Genomic DNA, 7,627 nt, shown 5'->3' on the forward strand with positions numbered 1-7,627 from the left:
CTGTCTTGGGCGCCGCTAGCCCCGGTTGCGGCCCCGTTCCCTCTTGGCCGTGCCTTGCCTCGACCTTGCGCCGGCGACTGTTGGCCGGCGCCCCACTGTGCCCCGGTGGCCTGCGCCGACCGCCCTCGCCGCGCCCACGGCCACGCCTCCCCGGTGCTCCTGGTGCCCCGCTGCGGCAACCCCGCCGTGGCCACGGCCACGCCCCGCCCCGAGCAGGCTACGGGCGCCCGTCGCCCGCCTACCCATTGGACCCGCACCCGTTTGGCCCTGGGCCAATGACATGGGGGCCCCACCCCCCTAAAAAGAACGGTTTTTATTAAAACAAAAATAAAAATAAAATGAAAATGAATTAAAACTAATTAACTAATTAGTTAATTAATTAATTAATTAAGTATTTATTTAATCTAATTAATTCTGTTTAATTAACCCTAACCACTAATTAACCTAATTAACTAAGGTTAATTAACTTTGATTAGGCTAATTAAGTTAATAGAGTATGACGAACGGGACCCACATGTCAGGGTTGACTCAGTCAACCACTGTTGACTGCTGACGTCAGCATGACATCATGCTGACGTCATTAATACATTTTTTTGAATTAATTAAATAAATAATTAAATTTCAGAAATTAATAAAATCTTTAGAAAATCATATCTTTTAATCCGTAACTCGGATTAAAATGTTTTCAACATGAAAGTTGCTCAGAACGACGAGACGATTCCGGATACGCAGTCCGTTCGTCCGCCACACACCCCTAACCTATCGAACTCGCAACTCTTCCCCTCCGGTTCATCTGTCCGAAAACGCGAAACACCGGGAATACTTTCCCGGATGTTTCCCCCCTTCGTCGGTATCACCTACTACCGCGATTGGGCACACCTAGCATTGTTACTTGTCATGTCATGCATCGTTATGCATTTGTTTGCATTGTATTCATTGTTTCTTCCCCCTCTTCTCTCCGGTAGACTACGAGACCGACGCTGCTGCTGCCCAGTTCGACTACGGAGTTGACGACCCCTCTCTCTTGCCAGAGCAACCAGGCAAGCCCCCCCCCTTGATCACCAGATATCGCCTATTCTACTCTATATTGCTTGCATTAGAGTAGCGTAGCATGTTACTGCTTTCCGTTGATCCTATTCTGATGCATAGCCTGACATTGTTGCTACACCTGTTGATACCTTACCTGCAATCCTAAATGCTTAGTATAGGATGCTAGTTTATCATCATTGGCCCTACATTCTTGTCAGTCTGCCTTGCTATACTATCGGGCCGTGATCACCTGGGAGGTGATCACGGGTATATTCTATACATACATACATACTATACAGATGGTGACTAAAGTCGGGTCAGCTCGAAGAGTACCCGCGAGTGATCCACGGATTGGGGGCTGAAAGGACCTTTGTCCCGACGGCCCTCTGTGTGGATCTTTGTGGCGGAGCGACAGGGCAGGTTGAGACCGCCTAGGAGAGAGGTGGGCCTGGCCCTGTTCGGCGTTCGCGGACACTTAACACGCTTAACGAGATCTTGGTATTTGATCTGAGTCTGGCTACGAGCCTATACGCACTAACCATCTACGTGGGAGTAGTTATGGGTATCCCGACGTCGTGATATCAGCCGAAGCACTTCAGACGTCAGCGACGGAGCGGCGCGCGCCGAATTGGACTGGAACGCCACTAGGCTAGGTCTGCTTTCGGCCGCCCACGCAACGTGCAGGTGTGCTCAGGGCAATGGGCCCAGACCCCTGCGCGCTTAGGTTTAGACCGGCGTGCTGGCCTCTCTATTTTGCCTAGGTGGGGCTGCGACGTGTTGATCTTCCGAGGCCGGGCATGACCCAGGAAAGTGTGTCCGGCCAAATGGGATCGAGCGTGTTGGGTTATGTGGTGCACCCCTGCAGGGAAGTTTAATCTATTCGAATAGCCGTGATCTTCGGTAACAGGACGACTTGGAGTTGTACCTTGACCTTATGACAACTAGAACCGGATACTTAATAAAACACACCCTTCTAAGTGCCAGATACAACCGGTGGTCGCTCTACCTCAGGGATATGAGGAGGGGACCGCCGGGTAGGATTATGCTATGAGATGCTACTTGGAGATGCTACTTGGAGGACTTCATTCTACTCTCTTATACTTGATGCAAGTCGGAGGCTGCCAGAAGCGTAGTCTTCGACAGGATTAGCTATCCCCCTCTTATTCTGGCATTCTGCAGTTCAGTCCACTGATATGGCCTCCTTACACATATACCCATGCATATGTAGTGTAGTTCCTTGCTTGCGAGTACTTTGGATGAGTACTCACGGTTGCTTTCTCCCCCCTTTTCCCCTTTCCTTTCTTCCTGGTTGTCGCAACCAGATGCTGGAGTCCAGGAGCCAGACGCCACCGTCGACGACGACCCCTACTACACCGGAGGTGCCTACTACTACGTGCTGCCCGCTGACGACGACCAGGAGTAGTTAGGAGGATCCCAGGCAGGAGGCCTGCGCCTCTTTCGATCTGTACCCCAGTTTGTGCTAGCCATCTTATGGCAACTTGCTTAACTTATGTCTGTACTCAGATATTGTTGCTTCCGCTGACTCGTCTATGATCGAGCACTTGTATTCGAGCCCTCGAGGCCCCTGGCTTGTATTATGATGCTTGTATGACTTATTTTATTTGTGGAGTTGTGTTGTGATATCTTCCTGTGAGTCCCTGATCTTGATCGTACACATTTGCGTGCATGATTAGTGTACGGTCAAATCAGGGGCGTCACAAGTTGGTATCAGAGCCGACTGCCTGTAGGAATCCCCTTTTCCAACTCCTTGGCCGAAGTTGAGTCTAGTCATTGCAAAACTTTTACTAACTTGGCTGTGTGCCTTACGGGCCCACGTCGCCATTGGGTGGTAGTAGGATCTTTTATTCCTCGACCTATGCTCTGGGACTCTGACATCTCTTCTATTCGGGTTAAACGATTTTTACTAAAATCTGACTTTAGGTTCTCGAAAATACTTTCTCCCGGAGAGCCCCTTCAGTCCAGGTGATTGCCGGCTGCACCAGAAGATTTCAAAGTTACTCGCCGAAACTCTTTTGAGACTTTGTGCCCGTTGCCTTTGCAATTCCCTACCATCGAAATATCCCTATGGATAAATACATACACTTGACGTTCTTACTTTTATTCCCAGTTGATCTTGTTATTACAAGATACCCCGAAATTCTCTCTATTGATCCGAGAATATCTTGTGCCTACTGTCTTGCAATTCCTTGTCACCTGAATACCCCTATGGATAATTCTCGCACTTGTCGAGTATCCGCTTATCCCCAGTTGTTCATGTGTTTCACAAAAGTCTTCAAAATAATATTCGATCCTCCGAAAATCTTTAGCAGCTTTATTGCTCTGCAAATACTTGTCTACTAGCATTATGGATGCTTCCCATATATCTGGCAATATTCACTAGTATCTTTTGACACCGTCATTTTGATCCTATTGATTCAACATGTGTGCGAATGCACACAATCATCTATCAGCCCTTCTAACTTATCTTTCCGAATGAGACATTATTTTTGAACATGAGCTGGTTCTCGACCAAACTATTTGTCGCCAATTGTGCCTCTGGTTTATCCAACTTATCCATCCTTGGTCAGAGCGACTGCTTCTGATCTTTTGTTTTGGAAATCATAATTCCTTTGTTATCTAAGCATCGGATTATTCCGATGTTCTATAATATGATGCCCGTGCATTCTTTCTGGAATACCGATACTCACCTCAACTCCGTTGTGGATTGCCCGATCCATTGTTGGATTGCTATCCGACAGTGTCCTTCATATTCAATCACCTTGTGAGTTCTTCCCCTGATACATAGTGCCTTTGGTAAATTGTATCATCTGCTTGGCCAACCATGCTCTGCTTTCGAGCTGGTGGTATTTACTATTGAAGTTTGTGGTATATGTTCCTAAGATGCCCTGATGGTTTGAACATATGCCTTCTCTAAACCGTGTGAACCCGAAAGTTTTCACGAGTCATACTCTTCTGGTGCTTCACCAGATAAAATTTCAACATTGCAACTTCATCGAACGAGAGAAGTGAATGAAAGGTTGTGCATTGGAGAAGTGGGAGTCGACCTTGAACTTTGTGTTCATGCCCATGGACCCGATGTACATCTTCTCATCGAAGCTTCTTTTAAAATCAATTATTCCCTTGGTATAAGTTCATCTTATATCTAGGATCTGGCCTTTTGCAACCGTGGTTCCGACCATGATTGTTCTTCTTTGATCTCATTTCTCGGACAAGTTAAAGCAATTGTCTTCTATGGATCAATACACCAGTCCCACCTTTACTTTGATCTTGTGTCGAGTATTACCCCCCTGGTATCTCAAGACTATCATGGAACTGCATAACTCCTTATGAGTTCTTCATCAAGTGCTACCTGCCCACTGATTCCAATTTTTCGCGGGCTCTGAGTTATTGAACACTCAAGACACCGATAACTGAACCGAGTCCGCTCTACGGTTCAACAACTCTTCAGTAAGCTTCTATAAGTACGAGTTTGTACCCGATCACGCCATTCCTAGCCTGTTTGGCTATATCATTGTCGTGACGATTCTAACTGTGCTACCTGGTCCTTATTCTCGGAGCACCAATTTTCGACGATGAACTAACCTTACGTGATCCTAATCGTCATATCAATTCGCCTTGAACAACAAGCTTGGTTTCGAGTTTGTGTCGTAACTGTGGTTCCAATAACCTCTTGCTCATCATTCCTTTGACTTGATGTCGTCGCTGATTGACTACATCTGCATGAAATCTCTCGACAAATGTGTCGTGATCATCATCAACGTTATGAGCTCTTCCAGGAATTCAATTGAATTCATGATGGGTAATACCATCCTTGCCCCTCGATGATTCCTGTTCTCATCGACCACTTTATTGCCTTTCGTTCAACACAACTTGTTCGTGTTTTGTGTATACCTTGAGTTCCTTGCTATCCAGCAATTGTTCTTCTTTACCTTGGAGTATTACCATCCTTTATGTCAAGAATGTCGTGGGAATTTCACCACCTCTTAATAATTCTTGATATCTTAATACTTCTTGCCATCTTCGTTCATTCCTTGGTCCCCGTATTGTCTTCAACCGGAATACCGACAATGGAGCTATGAGGTGTGAATTCAAAACTTCTAGCAACCCTATTGCTTTGAAGTGAATGGGCGATAGTTCATTCTAAGTCCTTCGCTAATTGAATCACCATTCTAACATTGGTCGTGCAACCCAACCTGTACTTCGGGCGCGCCCTTCAACCAATGTTTAATTGTGTATGTTCTCCTCGAGCATACTTCCTTATATCATTTGATCTGACAAATGTTATCTCCTTGTTCACTTAATGGTGGAAATCCATCTTTTGGGAATCTCGGTGAATTGCCGTTGAGTTCACCAGACACCTCCTTGTCCTCTCCTTGGTTTAATGGTGAACTATTGCTTCAGGAACCCGCTCCCATAGTTCATTTCCTGAGAAGCTTGCAATGCCATTTCAACGATTTGTGTTGCGCCTTTTCTTCTCGGACATCCTGAGTCTCAGGTATCCTGACACCAATCGGATCTGAATCTCGGTCAGATATGATGGTTGGGACAACTTTCCAAGAGTTATGACGTTGATCCTTTGATGACCCGGTAACATGATGTCATGCCTAGCACCCCCCCCCCCCGGCTGGAGGACCTATCATTATAGATTCCTTTTCAGCAAGGTTATCCATTCATCCATGAGGAAATTGTAAGACTTATTCTACAAGTTATTCTTGATGGATCCTTCGTGTTTCCAAAGTTTGATCTTCACCTGAAGACCATGTCAATTCATTCTCGAAGCATGTCAATGGTACTCCGATGTTTCAACAAGAACATTTGAAGCACGATGCTAAATTTTGCTTATCATTTATCCTAACACCGTTGTATGGGTAATATCATGAGATTCCTCCCCCCCTACCTAAATGGTTGTCTACCTTATATCCTGTCATGGATATCTTGTTCTGTTTGTCCTTGGGAAGGATATACCCCTGAAATAGGTGTATAAACATATTTTCCATTCCATTGTTCTATTTGATCTGATGATCACCTTTTCCTTTCCATTGTTTTGTTTAACCTTTCTTGTGATCTATATGATCTAAGCAATAATATTCTCCTGCTTATGTAAACACCTCGGTGTACAACTCTGTCAGTAAGACCCTGTTGAAATTGTCGATAGCATTCCGGTCACCACCGATGGACGAGAACTTTGCCTATTGGTCCGCCTCGTTCAACGAGCAGGAAAATGGTTCTCTTCGTCCCTCGCCCCTGGTACCGACATTGTGCCGACATAACTGATAGGCTACCCTCTGACATGCCTTGCTATCATAACCGTGCAAGATGTCACCGCTCTTTTAACGTTTAACCCACATGGTGGGCCCATAACCCACAGTTCCACAGGATCAAAACCTGACTCTCCTATACACCCTATTGTCGAAGTTATTCCTCGCGCTTGGCTTCGTATTTAATTCACGGGCCACCTTCCTAATGCTCTATTCTGGTATCAGACGCAATACTTACTCTCGCTGCTCTGAAACCCTTTCTCACTCTGGTTCAGACTTCGAGCAACTATCTATCCACTTGGAACCTCTTATTGTACCTTCGTACCTTACTCTTGATGTATTCGATATGTTCGACTCAAGAGATAATCTTATGCTCATTCATGGGTTAACCCCCAGATTGTTTCCCTCATAAGCATTCTGTCGTAGCCGAGCTGCCCCCTTACCTATTCGTAAGTACGTTGGAGTTCCCGAGAAAAGAACGACATCACCATGATGACCTGAAGCAGAGAAGTGAAGACAACCATGTAATGGATCGACCTCCTCGAGAAGAGTAGCCAAGACCAACAAGACCCGTTAGAATTTCGCAACCTAATCCCTTCCCCGCACTTCCCCTCTTAAATCTCGGGACGAGATTTCTTGTAGTGGAGGAGAATTGTGACGCCCGGGTAATTAAGCTACAGTGCTCCTCTGCTAATGATGCCACGTCACCTCAATTATAGTTGCTAATCTCGAGTTAGTTCGAAACCGATTCAAATTCAAGTTCAAAATCAGGCAAACAATAAAAGTCTTCAAATTTTAAAACTAAAATGTTCGGAGTGAACAAAATAATGCACAGGTAATTATTGTGGGGAAACCACAATTTTATAATATGTTAAAGGCTCTAGAGTAATTAAAACAGCAGCTGTGACAATTAATTAAATGCCTTTTATAATTAATAATAATGCAAACTATTTTTATTAGGTGTCAAACTTTTTGGGGCAGTAGAATAAATTATAACATTAATTTAGGAGTTGTATTTATATTTTATAAAACAGAAGTTAAAAGAATAAAATAGAAAAGAAAATAGATAAAGAAAAGAAAACAGAAAACAAAGCTAAAAAAAAACATAAAAATAGAAACACCCCCCCACGCTGGGCCGAGCGGCCCAGCTGGCCTCCGCACCGGCCGGCCCACCAGGCCCAGCCGGCCCTCCTCTCTGGCCTACAAGGCCACCTCCCCGAACCCTATTCCACACCCAAACCCTATCCACTCGCCCCCGCACCCCCCCACGTCGTTCCCCCCCCTCCCGATCCGATCCAGATCGGGGCGAGACCCCCGTC

This window comes from Triticum dicoccoides, chromosome 3B (genome assembly GCF_002162155.2).
Source record: "Triticum dicoccoides isolate Atlit2015 ecotype Zavitan chromosome 3B, WEW_v2.0, whole genome shotgun sequence".
Taxonomy (NCBI): Eukaryota; Viridiplantae; Streptophyta; class Magnoliopsida; order Poales; family Poaceae; genus Triticum; species Triticum dicoccoides.